This window comes from Triticum dicoccoides, chromosome 5A, assembly GCF_002162155.2.
Source record: "Triticum dicoccoides isolate Atlit2015 ecotype Zavitan chromosome 5A, WEW_v2.0, whole genome shotgun sequence".
NCBI lineage: Eukaryota > Viridiplantae > Streptophyta > Magnoliopsida > Poales > Poaceae > Triticum > Triticum dicoccoides.
Genome location: NC_041388.1, coordinates 211,545,846 through 211,560,558, shown reverse-complemented (window position 1 = coordinate 211,560,558; position 14,713 = coordinate 211,545,846). Strand labels below are relative to the sequence as shown.

Below are 14,713 nucleotides of genomic sequence, written 5' to 3'. Positions count from 1 at the left end.
CCGTGTTGATCATTTTTTCATACTCGTGATGATTTTAAAAGTTTTTCATCTGAAATTCATTCAGCGTAGTAGTTGAACTTCACACTGTTTTCACGTTGGACTTCTGTGACATATTTTCGTTTGTAATTTTCTCATCAATTCGTCAGTGTTACACAAATGATATTCTTGTTGTACAAACCTCTCTCACAATATTTTTTTAACTTTCTCCGACGGAGTACTTGAACTTATAACGACAACAAATTTAGCCTTTGCATTTTTATTCCTCTTTAATACAAAATGCACACCGTGTAGAACGTGAACTTCTGGTAGTTTATCAACCTGAACTTCTCTCGGTTACGTGAAAATATCTAAGTTTTTTATAAATATTAATCTGAATTTCTTAATCCTTTTTTTGTGAATTTTGAAGCACTCCATTTCTTAAAGTTGAACTTCTTGTTATTTTATTTTTGAACTTCTTGCTTCCATTGTCTCATAACGACGGAAATTTGAGTTTTTCTATAATCATCGAACTTCTGCATCTTTTTAATATGGACTTCCTGGTTTTATTTCTTAATCTTTTTTATGAAATTTTGAAGTGCTCTATTTTTAACAGTTGAACTTTTTGTTTCCATTCTTTAATAACGAGGAAAAGCTGAGTTTTCTATAATCATCGAACTTCTCCATCTTTTTAATTTGGACTCCTGGTTTTACTTCTTAATTTTTTTATGAAATTTTGAAGCGCTCTATTTTTAAAAGTTGAACTTCTTATTATTTAATTTTTGAACTTCTTGTTTCCATTATTTAATAACGAGGAAAATCTGAGATTCTATAATCATCGAACTTCTCCATCTTTTTAATTTGGACTTCCTGGTTTTATTCTTAATATTTTTTATGAAATTTTGAAGCCCTCTATTTTTAAAAGTTGAACTTCTTGTTATTTTATTTTTGAACTTCTTGTTTCCATTCTTTAATAACGAGCAAAATCTGAGTTTTCTATAATCATCGAACTTCTCCATCTTTTTAATATGGACTTCCTGATTTTATTTCTTAATCTTTTTTTTTCAATTTGAACTTCATGGTTGATTCTTCAATACTAAGGGACATTTGAGTATTTTAATAACGGTAAAATCTCGGGGCTTCCCTGTATTTTGTAGTTTTATTAATCGAAACCAACATACTAAAAACACAATTTTTTTGTATCAACTCATACTTTTAAACTTCAGGAAAAAGTACAAAACAAGAAAGTAGACAACATGATGTCCAAATGGGGTCCAAATAAACTAACGGTCAGATTCCCTTCTTATGCCTCACTGAATTTCACATGTACAAATTGACTTCATTTCACTGTTTGACCTTCATCATACACCTCGTATATCCAGCTCAAAATCAAAATGAAAACCATGCCTCTCCAAACACAACATGTGCATAGAGAGCTATAGTTGTTCCTTTACAACTATTTCTGAACTTCTATGGCCAATCCATTTTTCTGTAGTAGATGCACAATAACTATAGAAGAGAGATTTTTTTGCTGGATGGACAAAGAAGTTTAACGTCGAGGAAGAGTAGGATGCCCCGATAGAGGAGGACATTGTACAAACCCTTCTCACAATAATTTTTTTAACTTTCTCCCACCGAGGACCTGAACTTATAACAACAAAAAAGTTCACCTTGCCTTTTTAATTTATTTTTCTCATACTAAACACACACCATGTAGTACATGAACCTTTTCCATTTTTGTAATTTGGTTTTTTTATCTTCTTTTTGAAATCAAATTGCTTCCCAAATAATAACTGAACTTCTTTGTGGATTGACAGAATTGTTTTAAAACACATAAAAATAATTTTTATGTGTTTTTGAATATGGAAATACAAGGTGAAACTCTCTTGCAATAATTTTTGAACTTTCCCGCACAGAGCAATTGAACTTCTTTTAACAAACCTTTTAAGATTTTATTTTTATATAATTTTATTCTCAACTGAAAATGCATTCCTTGCAGTACTTGGACTTCTCGTTGTTTTCACTATGAACTTCTATCACATTTTTGTGTGTACGTCGAATTACACGCAATTGAAGGTCGGACACCATTTTTTCCCATTTTTAAAATATGTAATTGAAGGTCGGACGTCCCGCAATATAAATTCTGAACAACATACACCAATTTGTTTTAACCGTTTTTCGTAATAGAGCGTGTGATATACCCTTTGGAATAGAGCATAAGATATACCGTTTGGAAAGTTTTTGAATACATTGTGAACCTCTCTCTCACGAATTTATGATTTTTCCCGGGCCGAGCACTTGAACTTCTAGCAACATTTTTTTTACCTTTTTATTGTATTTTTTCCATACGAAACACACACCATGAAGTGCGTGAACTTCCGGTTGTTATCACTTTGAACTTCTCTCTGGTTTGAGAGAATTATTCTAAAACACCCAAAACAACATATTTTTGTATCTGTTTTTGATCATCTAAACACATGGTGAACCTGTTTTAGAAGAATTTTTGAAGTTTTCCGGGCCGAGCACTTGAACTTCTAGCAACAAAACTTTTAGAATTTGCGTTATTATTGTATTTTTCTCATACGAAAAACACACCATGTACTACGTGAACTTCCGGAAGTTATCACTTTGTACTTTTCTTTGTTTCGCTTTAGTAATGGAAAAAATATGAGTTTTTATAGACATCGACCCGCTCTAACTTTTTACAAAATGAAATTATAGTTTTTTCCATTTTATAATATTTGTTTTTTTATCACGATATTTTTAGGCATTTTTTTGTTGTCACTGAAATGGCCAAGACGGTCCTTTTTTTCATTAATGAATTTCTTCAGTATATGGTACACGTGAACTTCGCATTTATATCTAAACCATGAATTTCTAAAACATAATGGTTAAGATTTTATTTCAAACAACATGCACCATTTTGTTTTAGAACAAAAATATTTATACACCTTTGAAAAGTTGTTGAATAGGAAAAACTTTTTAATGTAGAGCATTTTGTTCCAAATTTGTAATGGATTGAAAGAATTATTTTAATTCACAAAACAATATTTTTTGTGTGTATTTGCACATGTAAATACACCATGAGCCTCTCTCACAACATCCATTTTTTGCTTGCTAAAATCCGTAGTTGGTAGTCAAGCGGGTCAAACAAGGCAGTGAAAAAATAATCTCAGGCTTGGTGAATCTCAGTCCTTGACGATTTCTGTCATTGACGAAGGTCGAGGCGACCTCCCGAGAAGGTCTGGCAGAGCATGGCCATGGAGCTGGAGCTCAGGCGCCGCTTGGTTTCTCCCTTGGCCGAGCATCCCCTGTGCGGATAAGAACTACAGAAAGAACAACACGTAATCACAGATGCAAAAAGCAAGACTTACTGGTGCACACGTTCTTTCTTTTCTACACCACATCTTCTAGTCTATCTCCTCACCACCCACGTGTCCTTTATCTTTCCCCATTCGATCCCATGACACCAAACGAAATCCACACACAGCTACACTTTCGGCAGAAGGAAGAATTGAGCAGAGCGCATCAATAGAAGCAGTAGAAAATGATCTAAATTCACTGGAATTAAAGCGAGACTGGGTTTCTCCTCTGATAAATCGTACTCGTCGAGCTCCTCAAACTGAATGATGCGCAGATGCAGAGTTGAACGGCCGAAGGAGTTCAGCCTAGGAAGATTCTACAACCGCAACATGCGTGTTCCTGGTGCGAACACTAATGCCATGTGGGCTGCTGTCTAGCCGGGCCTCGCGCGGCTGTGACTAAGATGGAGTTAGCGTCGCGTGGGGATTCAATGGCTTGGCATTGCTCTTGGCCACGGCGAGGCTGCATGCGGGATGATGAGGCCCAGCCCGATGGGGAAGGGAGCTCGATGACACCGAGGTCGGCCGGAATTGGGGAGCTGTAGGGGCGGCAGTGGAGATTAACCGAGGCGACGCACCACTGACGGATCCAGCCAAAGCATCTGGTCGGTGAACTTCGTGCGGTGGCGCAGTCGACCTGCAGGAGCATGGGGGCAGACCTACACGGGATCTGCTGCGCAGTGAGGCGATGCTGTGGTGGGGATTCACAGCGGTGACAGCACAGGCGGTCCACATAGGGTGGTTGGCCGGGCCTCGGTCGTCAGGAGGATTTGGGAAGCGGTGTGTATTGGCAGGGATGTTGGTGCATCCGAGAAGAAGAAGAGCATGCGGCGGGAGGCGGGCCGGAGAGGAGGTGCTGGGGATGGGGGGTGGCGGCGGGAGGCGGGCAGGAGAGGAGGTGCCGTGGACAGGGGGTGGCGGCGGGAGGCATGTCGGAGAGGAGATGCCGGTGCCGGGAGGGCGGTGGCGCCCGAGATTGCAGGGGACGGCGACTCGCGAGGTTGCCGAGTGCGGCGGCGCCCGGGTTTGCAGGGGCGGCGGCGCCCGGAGTCGCAGGGGCGCCGGTGCGGGCTGAGCCTGTAGCAGGGGCGCGTTCGATGGGTGGGGCGGCGCGGGGTGGGAGGTCGAGGATGCCAGTAAGTTGTTTTTTCTTTTCCTACCGGATCAGGAGTTCAGGAAGACCTCCACGCGCCTATATAGGGCCGACCGTGATCCGAATAACTATTCTGATCCCAGGATCAGAATAGTGCGCCTATATATATAGAGTGACACTATTCTAATCCCGGGATCAGAATAACTATTTGGATCACGGGGCCCTATATAGGTAGCGATGGGATGTTTCCTGATATCCTCCCGAACCTGCGGAGAGAAAAAAGGCCACACCCACATCCACTCGTCCACCACCTCCTCCCCGATCCCCAACCTGCCCTTCCCCGATCCAACGCCATGGAGCGCTCGCTCCTCTCCACAACTACTGGTGGCCCCTGGTGTCGGCGCACCTCCCGTCACCGGCCACCCTGGCCCCGTCGCCGCCGCCCACCCCGACAGGCCTTCCGTCGCCGGCCGCTCAGCCCCATCGCCACCCTGACCCCAGCGCACCTCTCGCCGCCGACCGCTCGGCCCCGTCGCCGGCCCCAACCCCAACGCGCCTCCCATAGACGGCAGCTCGGCCCCATCGCCGCCCCGACCCCAGCGCGCCTCCCGCAGCCGGCCGGTCAGTCCCATCGCCGCCCCCGATCCCTGTGCGGCTCCGTCTGCCAGCTGCTCAGTCCAGGCAGGCCTTCCGCCACCGACCCAACCGGCCCGACGCACCCCAAGCCGCTGGACCTCCATCGGCCATCGCAACCAACGACCGCCGTCGCGCCCGCCGCAGTTGCCCCAGCTAACGGACATCCTCACCCCGCAACCCCCGCCATCCTCCTCTCCACGCATCGGCTGTTGCCTGCCTCCCGCCCGACACTGCTTCCTGAACTTCCTACCGCATACCAGTTTCCTTCATCGCGACTCCTCCTGTCGATGGTGAGCATCCTTCTCCCATGCCTATACCGACTGAAAATATGGTCCAAAAAACAGAAAATCACCATTTTGGGAGAAATTGCTTGCTACCTTAAACTGCTCCGTTCAATTATCCTCTCAACTTTTAATAACTTATGGTGCTTTCGGCCGTAATTAGTCATTTTTTTTGATTCGATGTATTTTACAGTAGGAAACAGATTTACTTTTTAAATTTAAATGTTTACATGCTCATTCACATGCTCAAATATGCCACTGCCTTGGAGTATTTCTTATTAAACCCATATTGATTCAGTTCAGAAATCTCTTATATCATGATACACTAAAGCATTTTTGTCTTGAAAAATATGCCTCCAACTGCTTTTGTTTATATGCGACAAAAGGAAATTAGTATGGCTGCACACGGTTGACTATTCTTGACCATTTTCTACAGTAATTAGCATTGCTGCAGTTCACCGTGTTGATTTCAGCAGGCCAAATTGATTAATGCTAGTGCAACTCATCTTCCAGTGTCATGGCTAGTTGTCGTGCATGTGCACACATCCTGAAAACATCTTACTTTCTGGTTGATATGACGCCACTACCTAATCAGTTGATTATTAGGTGTATCATCATTTCTGGAAAAAAGCAGCGGATGGATAGGCTCGATGTGTGTGTTCAGCCATCATCACACACACTCAAACGTCGACAGCATGTACAACACCATCGGTGAGCTGAAGCACATCGTAGCCGTGGATATTTACCAAGGCAAGGTGATTGGGAGCTCTCTGCTTCCAAACCAATACCATTCGCTTGTACCATGTGATCACCTTCTTGTTATGTTTCAGTTTTGCAAATATCTTGGATACTTTGTGTTGTTGTGGATATATCGAGCACCTTCTTGTTATGCTTCAGTTATTATTTTCACACATAATTTTGATTCTAGATTAGTACAAATGGCACACTCTCTTCTTTTGAAATAATGTTTGTGCACACATGAACTAAATCATAGAACAACATGTATACATTATTTTGAAAATCATGTATGTTTATGGCATTTCAAACATGTTGTGGCTGGAGCCTTCCGTATTTGGGTTAGTAGCAGTAGCCCCCTACTATTTGGTGCTTTTTTCTCTCATTTATGATCAAAAGTTTGTGTCGCCAGGATCCTCCGTGCCGCTCTGCTGCTCGCTACCCACATGAACAACAGGAGGAAGAAGTTCACCACATGGCAGGGGAGAAGGTCACAATGAGGTGCAAGGGACAGGTGTGCCACCATTCGGAAAGATGGTCTGAGTTCAGGAAGATGGTCGTCTTTCGTGAGAATCAGTGTTGCTGCGATGCAGTGCTGCTTCTTGTGAGGCCACTTCCAGCCAATGTCCTCCTCTGTCGGGGCATCCTACTCTTCCTCAACGTTAAACTTCTCTGTCCATCCAGCAAAAAAATCTCTCTTCTATAGTTATTGTGCATCTACTACAGAAAAATGGATTGGCCGTAGAAGTTCAGAAATAGTTGTAAAGGAACAACTATAGCTCTCTATGCACATGTTGTGTTTGGAGAGGCATCGTTTTCATTTTGATTTTGAGCTGGATATACGAGGTGTATGATGAAGGTCAAACAGTGAAATGAAGTCAATTTGTACATGTGAAATTAAGTGAGGCATAAGAAGGGAATCTGACCGTTAGTTTATTTGGCCCCCATTTGTACATGATGTTGTCTACTTTCTTGTTTTGTACTTTTTCCTGAAGTTTAACAGTATGAGTTGATACAAAAAAATTGTGTTTTTAATATGTTGGTTTCGATTAATAAAACTACAAAATACAGGGAAGCCCCGAGATTTTACCGTTATTAAAATACTCAAATGTCCCTTAGTATTGAAGAATCAACCATGAAGTTCAAATTGAAAAAAAGATTAAGAAATAAAACCAGGAAGTCCATATTAAAAAGATGGAGAAGTTCGATGATTATAGAAAACTCAGATTTTGCTCGTTATTAAAGAATGGAAACAAGAAGTTCAAAAATAAAATAACAAGAAGTTCAACTTTTAAAAATAGAGCGCTTCAAAATTTCATAAAAAAATATTAAGAATAAAACCAGGATGTCCAAATTAAAAAGATGGAGAAGTTCGATGATTATAGAAAACTCAGATTTTCCTCATTATTAAAGAATTGAAACAAAAAGTTCAACTTTTAAAAATAGAGCGCTTCAAAATTTCATAAAAAAGATTAAGAAATAAAACCAGGAAGTCCGTATTAAAAAGATGCAGAAGTTCGATGATTATAGAAAACTCAAATTTCCCTCTTTATGAGACAATGGAAGCAAGAAGTTAAAAAATAAAATAACAAGAAATTCAACTTTAAAAAATGGAGCGCTTCAAAATTCACAAAAAAAGGACTAAGAAATTCAGATTAATATTTATAAAAAACTTAGATATTTTCACGTAACCGAGAGAAGTTCAGGTTGATAAACTACCAGAAGTTCACGTTCTACACGGTATGCATTTTGTATTAAAAAGGAATAGAAATGCAAAGGCTAAATTTGTTGTCGTTATAAGTTCAAGTACTCCGTCGGAGAAAGTTAAAAATATTATTGTGAGAGAGGTTTGTACAATAAGAATATCATTTGTGTAACACTGACGAATTAATGAGAAAATTACAAACGAAAATACGTCACAGAAGTCCAACGTGAAAACAGTATGAAGTTCAACTACTACGCTGAATGAATTTCAGATGAAAAACTTTTAAAATCATCATGAGTATGAAAAAACGATCAACACGGGAAAGTTATGTGCTTACAACAGCTTTCCACTGGTATATCACTTGCTCAATTCCGGTGAGTGGATGGAGTTACGAGCAGTGGATGGAGACCTACGAGCAAAAAAATCATGTGAAAAATAGAGTGAAGTTCAGGTACACGCGCCGAGAGGTTCAGGTTCTTCAAGCGGTGCATTTTCAAAGAATCTGTTTCGCGATAAAGGCAGAACGCATGATGCCGCTGTTTTTGAAATTACTTGAAAACGGCTAGGAATCAGAGAAAACAATCAACATGAAAAAGTTTCGCATTTTCCGTAGCTTTTCAGCGGTATATTATTTGCCCCATTCTGATAAAACTTGTAGAAATTATGGCGAAAATATGTTTTTCGCCATTTTCGAAACTTACTTAAAACCGTAAAGAATTGGGAGAAACAATACATACCAAAACGTTTCGCATTTGTTCAAGCTTTCCAACGCCATATCATTTGCTGCATTCATACAAACGGTTAAAAAATTAGCTCGAAAATATGAACTTGGTAGGACTTGGACCATTTTCTAAATTAGTCTTAAACCATTCAAAATTAGAAAAAAAACTTTCAAGGTGAAAAAGTAGCGCATTTTCATAAGCTTTCCAACGCCGTATCATATACCTCCATTGGATTAGCCGTTTAGAAATGACATCGAAAAAACGAACTAGCTGTTCGGTTTACGAAATTTTACGTTTTTTCAAATTAATCTTTAACCATAGGGAATTAGAGAAACTTTCAACATGTGGAAGGAGCGGTTTTGCAGCAGCTTTCCAACGCCATATTATATGCCTCATTCCGATACACGGTTTAGAAATTCGATCAAAAATACGATTCACTTTTTTTTGCGAAGAAAAAACGGTTTTCAAAACTGCTCTTAAACCACTTATATTTTGCCAAAAATTTAAGTTGGCTCATGATATTGGTGTCCATAGCTTTCCAACGGTATATTGCAAGCCCCATTTGGGCAATGTTGGCCGAAGTTCAACCTAGTTCACACGGAAGTTCAACGTACTACTAGCCGGGCAGGTCAGGTTGTGATTAGAATATTATTCTGATCCCGTGATCAGAATATTGTTTATGTATATATATATGTATGTATGTATGTATGTATGTATGTATGTATATAGAGTAGCACTATTCTGATCCCGGGATCAAAATAGTTATTTGGATCACGGTGGCCCTATATAGGGCTCGATGGACTTGTTCCCGAACTCCCGAACCTACCGGTGACAGAAAAAGCCCACCCTTCCTCGATCCCCCACCATCCACGATCCCCCACCTCCCGTCCAAAAAAACCACCCCACCCCGCCCGCTGCCCCGATCCCCACCTTGACCTCCCTCGATCCCCTCCCCCGAGCGCCGCCACCCTCGCTCGATCTCGCCGCCCTGCGCGCCTCCTCCAGCTGGCCGACATATCCAAGGCGCCCCCCTGGACCTACCAGCGCGGGGTCGCTGGGCGTCGCCCACGCCACCGGGAACCTGTTGCCGCACTTCCGCCATGGCCGCACGCTCCTCCATGGCCCAGTCGTCGCCGCCGCCGGGGATCCTCGAGCACCATCATCCTGGCATGCAATCCATGGCCGCCTCCCCATGCAGTCCCTTTCTTGCTGCCGGCGGAAATCCTGTCAATCCCTTCCTCTTCTCCTTCTCTTCCTCCAGTGATCTTTGCTGGATCCTGCCGCCGTCAACACCAGGCATCGGAACCCCGGCCCTGCACTCCATCACCGCGCCCTGTCTTCTTCTCGCTGCGGCTGCTCCACATCGCGTCCGTCCACCGTCGTGATGCCCTGAACTCGCCTGCTTTCCCCAACCGCTGCTGGTTGACCTTCTCGCAAAGGCCAGCTCGACCTTCTCAAGGAAGGTTACTTCCGAGGATCCGGCTCGCAAGGTGCACACCATCTCGTCCTAGTTGCTGCTGTGTGAAGATCCGCTGGCCTGAAGACGCAAGAGGTAGTGTTTCTAGCTAATGCTAATGCTATTTTCTTCCTCCTAATGAAGTCGACGCCTTGATTTTGATGGATAAGCAAGAACAAAGGAAGATACAGAGCATGAGTAGAACATGGACTGCTCGCACGCGCCGCCATGGACTGCTCCACTGCCATCCCTACTGACTGAACTCATCTTAAGAGTTTTATTCGTAGACATAACGGACTGGTTCGTACAAGTTACCAGTATTATTACAATTATAAAACAACAAGTTGCAGGTGTCATGAGTTTGATAGTTTAATAGGCTTTTTTTCTGGACAAGAATCACCCATCCCCACGCATATCCGAATCTCTCGATCCACAACTAGCTAGTCATTAGATCTTATAGCAACATGCCAACTTTTCTATTGTTTACCAAAAGGAAAAATAACTATGTTTAAGTGTTCCGCTGATGATCAGGGGATTGGGAGACAGACATATAAACTTGTCTTCAGAAACAGATCACAAGCAAACAAACTGAAATCTGTTTTTCTCACAGGTTAATTGGTAGTAGTCCTGTTTTCAATCCCAGAGCACCTGCCTGCATGGGTTTGGGGGACTGAGTAGTCCTGCTTCTCACAGGTTTTGTTTTGTTTATTTGTCACTTCATTTTATCGTTATTTTTTCAGACCTATTTGCCCAGCAAAATGCTGCACTTTTGGTGCAAAACCGTCAAAGATGAACTCAACAATCTCCGAGGCGACGGCACAACCAAAAAGTACGAGGAGTGGGACCGTGTGTACCGCTATGACTACTACAATGACCTCGGTGAGCCGGACAAGGGCTATCCGCGCCTGGTTCTCGGCGGCACCCAGGAACTCCCCTATCCCCGTCTTGGCAGAACTGGCCGACCCCCAACAAAAACAGGTGAGTCCAGTGCAGTGTATATGTTTGTTCTTTTTCACATGTTGACAACCATGTCACCTTGCAATTGGACTCATATCGGGGATTTGATCTTTTCGCCAGACCCTAGATTGGAGAGCAGAATTCCTCAGTACAAGATACAGGAGGCCCTCAACATCACTGTCTCGCGTGATGGTATTTATGCATCTTCCTAGTTGCTACGGCAATGCTGGATTTAATCATCCCAGGAGAGAAGAAGCAAAAAGACAATCAAAGTGTGAGAGAACACGTACAATGATGAGAGGACAAAAAATGTGTGGTGGTGAATAGCTCCACCGCATTGCCATTTGACCCCATTTTACCCATTTAGCCAGTGTCCTCTTCAAAGTGTTAATCTTTAAAGATAATGGAACCAATTTCTTTAGTATGTGCTTACAATTGCAACTCTGGGCGTCTGTGTAATGTTTGTGAACTTGTAAAGAAAATGGAAGTTCAGGGCGAAACCAGCTAGTCCATGGAACAAAAATCCAAAATTTTGAAACAAAGAGTGAGTAAAATTTGGAAAAAGTAGAACACTTACAAAACTAAAAAAAATAAAATTCCTTTATGTGAGAGAGAAGTCTGAACCTTCGCTGTTAAAAGTTGACGTAAATAACTATGGTATTTTCACACGAAGAAACTCAAGTGAAAAAAATAAAAAGAAGTAACTCAATGTTTAAAGGAATTTTAGACATTTCTAAAAACATTATAAAAATGTAGAAGTCCAAATTTTATTTTAAAAAATGGCTTTTCCCCCTCTTTAAGAAATCCTAGAGGTTGAAATTTATCTAACTGAGAAGTTCAATGTTTATTAAAAAACCAAGAAGGTCAAATTGAAAACACTTACAAGTTTAAATATAAAATAATAGAGAAGGTCAAAAAACCAAGAAGTTCAAATTTAAATAGCGGAGTGGTTCGATGTTTAATATGAAACATGGATTCCTCGTTACTAAAGAATATACTAAGAAGTTCAAAATTTTAAAAAATACTATGGTTCAAAATTTATAAAAAATGGATTTTCCTCTTTTCTAAAAAAACCATAGAGGTTCAAATTTAAATAAGGGAGATGTTGAATCTTTATTACAATACCAAGAAGGTCAAATTAAGTAAACCAAGCAGTTTTAAAAGTTTATAAAAATAAATTTTCACTCTTTTCAAAAAGACCTAGAAGTTCAAATTTAAATAATTGAGCGGTTTGGTACTTGTTACATAACTAGGACTTTTCCCATTACCTAACTAGAAGGTCATGTATTGGAAGTATCCAGTACGTCAAGAAAAATGGATACCACAATTTTTTGCGGTAATTAGTACGGCTGTGTTGATCTTCTTCATTCTGTGTTCAAGTCCAATGTGTTCTGTTTGTTTCTGCAACTCTTCCTTATGTGAATCCCATCTGCTTTGGAGAAAAATGTACTTATAATTCGGGTAGAAGCTCACGTTTTTTTAAATAATGGCACACAAAAAGGTAGCTTTTGGCAAAAACAAACACAATACACATAAAGCATAGAAGTTCAAATGAAAAGCAAAAGCGAAAAAAATTCTTACAAGCAGGGTAGTTTTTCCAAAACACGCATGAAAAAGTACGCAAAAAATGAAAACAGAAAACTCTTGAAATTAATAGCACGCGAAGTTCTTGTTTCAAAAATTCCGAAGTTCACGTGTACCACGTGTAGAAGAAAAATCATCATATGAAAAAAGGGAACAACTAGGCCATTTCGCCGAAAAGCAAAAAATGCATAAAATGTCGCAAAAAATAAAAGCTTAAAAGGTTTTTTGAAAGAAGTTCAAGTGCTCTGTCCGAAGAAGTTCAAAAATTCTTGTGAGAGAGGTTCACCTTGTATTTCCGTATAAAAATCGAATACTATTCTTTACTCAAAATATAAAAAGGTGAAGTTCAAATTGAAATAACACAGAAGTTCGGAGTTTATTAAAACCTAGGATTTACATGTTCAAAAAATAAAAAACACAACACCATTTTTCCACTTTTAAAAACAACCCATAAACAAAAAAAAAAGTTGCTAGAAGTTCAAGTGCTCGGCGAGGAAAAGTTCAAAAAATTCTTGTGAGAGAGGTTCACCGTGTATTTAGCTGTCCAAAATACAAAAAAATGTTGTTTTTTGTGTTTTAAAATAATTATCTCAAACCAGAGAGAAGTTCAAAGTGATAGTAACCAGAAGTTCACGTAGTACATGGTGTGTATTTCATATAAGAAAAAAACAATTAAAGTGAAACAGAGTGAAGTTCAAACAGACATGCCCGAGAAGTTCAACTACTTCACGCACTGCAAAAAATAGCACGCCAAAAACAGAGTGAGGTTCAAACAGACATGCTCCAGAAGTTCAACTACTTCATACAGTGCGTTTCCGTTTGCGATGAAGGCAGAAATCATGATCTCATCATTTTCTAATTTACTTCAAAACGGCAGGAATATCATTTGTGTAAGTTCAAGTCCTCGGTCAGAGAAAGTTAAAAAATATGTTGTGAGAGAGGTTTGTACAAAGAGAATATCATTTGTGTAACACTGACGAAATTGATGGGAAAAGTAAAAACAAAAATACAACACAGAAGTTCAACATGAAAACAGCACGAAGTTCGACTACCATAGTGAATGAATTTGAGATGAAAAACTTTTAAAATTGTCGCGAGTATGAAAAAACGATCAACACGACAAAGTTGCGTGTTTACAGCAGTTTTCCATCGGTATATCACTTTCTCAATTTCGGTGAGTGGATGGAGAGCTATGAGCAGTGGATGGAGAGCTACGAGCAAAAAAATCACATGAAAAACAGAGTGAAGTTCAGGTACACGTGCCGAGAAGTTCAGGTTCTTCACGCGGTGCATTTTCGAAGAATCTGTTTCGCGATAAAGGCAGAACGCATGATCCCGCTGTTTTCAAAATTACTTGAAAACAGCTAGGAATCAGAAAAACCATCAACATGAAAAAGTTCCGCATTTTCCATAGCTTTTTAGCGGTATATTATTTGCCCCATTCCAATAAAGTTTGTAGAAATTACGGCGAAAATACGATTTTCGCCATTTTCGAAACTGACTTAAAACTATAAAGAATTGGGAGAAACAATACATACCAAAAAGTTTCGCATTTGTTCAAGCTTTCCAACGCCATATCATTTGCTGCATTCGGACGAACGGTTAAAAAATTAGCTTGAAAATACGAACTCGGTAGGACTTGGAACCATTTTCTAAATTACTCTTAAACCATTCAAAATTAGAAAAAAAAATTCAAGATGAAAAAGTAGCGCATTTTCATAAGATTTCCAACGCCGTATCATATGTCTCCATTGGATTAGCCGTTTAGAAATGACATCGAAAAAACGAACTCAGCTGTTCGGTTTATGAAATTTTACGTTTTTTCAAATTACTCTTTAACCATAGGGAATTAGAGAAAACTTTCAACATGTGGAAGGAGCGGTTTTGCAGCAGCTTTCCAACGCCATATTATATGCCTCATTCTGATAAACAGTTTAAAAATGCGATCGAAAATACGATTCACGTTTTTTGTGTGAAGAAAAAATGGTTTTCAAAACTGCACTTAAACCGCTTATATTTTGCCAAAAATTTAAGTTGGGTCATGATATTGGTGTCCATAGCTTTCCAACGGTATATCGCAAGCCCCATTTGGGCAATGTTGGCGGAAGTTCAACCTAGTTCACAGGGAAGTTCAACGTATTACTAGCGGGGCAGGTCAGGTTGTGATCAGAATATTATTCTGATCCCGTGATCAGAATAGTGTTTA

General features: G+C 40.4%; 2 long non-coding RNA genes across 2 annotated transcripts; both read left to right on the top strand.

Moving 5' to 3' along the window:
- The first annotated feature begins 4,849 nt into the window (after positions 1–4,849).
- LOC119297138 lies at positions 4,850–6,535 on the top strand. The gene is made up of 3 exons (XR_005145546.1): positions 4,850–5,357; positions 5,955–6,103; positions 6,496–6,535. It is a non-coding gene; the product is annotated as an uncharacterized LOC119297138 (long non-coding RNA).
- A 3,123-nt stretch (positions 6,536–9,658) lies between these two features.
- LOC119297137 lies at positions 9,659–11,365 on the top strand. Its single transcript, XR_005145545.1, has 3 exons — positions 9,659–10,062; positions 10,707–10,944; positions 11,044–11,365. It is a non-coding gene; the product is annotated as an uncharacterized LOC119297137 (long non-coding RNA).
- The last annotated feature ends 3,348 nt before the right edge of the window (positions 11,366–14,713 follow it).